This window comes from Coregonus lavaretus, assembly GCF_964263955.1.
Source record: "Coregonus lavaretus genome assembly, chromosome: 12".
In the NCBI taxonomy this organism is placed as follows: Eukaryota; Metazoa; Chordata; class Actinopteri; order Salmoniformes; family Salmonidae; genus Coregonus; species Coregonus lavaretus.
Window position 1 is genome coordinate 42763284 of NC_139999.1, and position 2500 is coordinate 42765783.

Consider the following 2500-nt stretch of genomic DNA (forward strand, 5'->3'; position numbering starts at 1 on the left):
GAGGATAATTCTCTCTTGCAAAAGCCTCGCAGACAGCAAATCCCTTAGTCAGAGGATGCTGTGTGCATGCCAGACTTATATCGGTCATCCAAACTGGGAGGTTAAACCAGTAGATTCAGATTAAAAGTCTGACACTCTGCCGACTGAGATATCTGAGGCCTGTGAATATATTTTCAACTGGTGAACATGTCCAGGAAAGTCACAGAATATGCCTGGATAGAAAGAATGCCTCTTAAAGGATGGTACATGTCCAAGCAACACCCAAACAGGGACTTGAACACTGGACCCTCAGATTAAAAGTCTGATGCTTTGCAGACTGACCTATCTGGGCTCTAAATTTGCATATTGTCATACAACTATCTTGCTGGGCGGCGGCACAGTCTGATGAGGGGGCATCGTCAGAAGTTACATTTCCCTACAGAACCAGGCCTCCATTCCAGATCTGCCAGTCAATGAAATATGAACAATGCCTACCCGCCAGTATATTTAAAAAAGTGAAGACCTCATGGCGCAAAGGTAGCGCGTCTGACTCCAGATCAGAAGGTTGCGTGTTCAAATCACGTCGGGGTCATGGATTTTGTGCATGCAATCTGCCCTCATCACACAGCGAAGTCAATGACCAATTTGGAATTACTGTACAATTCTCGCTTAATAACAGCCAAACCAAAGCAGCTTTAGAGGATAATTCTCTCTTGCAAAAGCCTCGCAGACAGCAAATCCCTTAGTCAGAGGATGCTGTGTGCATGCCAGACTTATATCGGTCATCCAAACTGGGAGGTTAAACCAGTAGATTCAGATTAAAAGTCTGACACTCTGCCGACTGAGATATCTGAGGCCTGTGAATATATTTTCAACTGGTGAACATGTCCAGGAAAGTCACAGAAAATGCCTGGATAGAAAGAATGCCTCTTAAAGGATGGTACATGTCCAAGCAACACCCAAACAGGGACTTGAACAATGGACCCTCAGATTAAAAGTCTGATGCTTTGCAGACTGACATATCTGGGCTCTAAATTTGCATATTGTCATACAACTAACTTGCTGGGCGGCGGCACAGTCTGATGAGGGGGCATCGTCAGAAGTTACATTTCCCTAGAGAACCAGGCCTCCATTCCAGATCTGCCAGTCAATGAAATATGAACAATGCCTACCCGCCAGTATATTTAAAAAAGTGAAGACCTCGTGGCGCAAAGGTAGCGCGTCTGACTCCAGATCAGAAGGTTGCGTGTTCAAATCACGTCGGGGTCATGGATTTTGTGCATGCAAACTGCCCTCATCACACAGCGAAGTCAATGACCAATTTGGAATTGCTGTACAATTCTCGCTTAATAACAGCCAAACCACAGCAGCTTTAGAGGATAATTCTCTCTTGCAAAAGCCTCGCAGACAGCAAATCCCTTAGTCAGAGGAGGCTGTGTGCATGCCAGACTTATATCGGTCATCCAAACTGGGAGGTTAAACCAGTAGATTCAGATTAAAAGTCTGACACTCTGCCGACTGAGATATCTGAGGCCTGTGAATGTATTTTCAACTGGTGAACATGTCCAGGAAAGTCACAGAAAATGCCTGGATAGAAAGAATGCCTCTTAAAGGATGGTACATGTCCAAGCAACACCCAAACAGGGACTTGAACACTGGACCCTCAGATTAAAAGTCTGATGCTTTGCAGACTGACCTATCCGGGCTCTAAATTTGCATATTGTCATACAACTAACCTGCTGGGCGGCGGCACAGTCTGATGAGGGGAATTCGTCAGAAGTTACATTTCCATAGAGAACCAGGCCTCCATTCAAGATCTGCCAGTCAATGAAATATGAACAATGCCTACCCGCCAATATATAACAAAGTAAAGACCTCGTGGCGCAACGGTAGCGCGTCTGACTCCAGATCAGAAGGTTGCGTGTTCAAATCACGTCGGGGTCATGGATTTTGTGAATGCAAACTGCCCTCATCACACAGCGAAGTCAATGACCAATTTGGAATTACTGTACAATTCTCGCTTAATAACAGTCAAACCAAAGCAGCTTTAGTGGATAATTCTCTCTTGCAAAAGCCTCGCAGACAGCAAATCCCTTAGTCAGAGGATGCTGTGTGCATGTCAGACTTATATCGGTCATCCAAACTGGGAGGTTAAACCAGTAGATTCAGATTAAAAGTCTGACACTCTGCCGACTGAGATATCTGAGGCCTGTGAATGTATTTTCAACTGGTGAACATGTCCAGGAAAGTCACAGAAAATGCCTGGATAGAAAGAATGCCTCTTAAAGGATGGTACATGTCCAAGCAACACCCAAACAGGGACTTGAACACTGGACCCTCAGATTAAAAGTCTGATGCTTTGCAGACTGACCTATCCGGGCTCTAAATTTGCATATTGTCATACAACTAACCTGCTGGGCGGCGGCACAGTCTGATGAGGGGAATTCGTCAGAAGTTACATTTCCATAGAGAACCAGGCCTCCATTCCAGATCTGCCAGTCAATGAAATATGAACAATGCC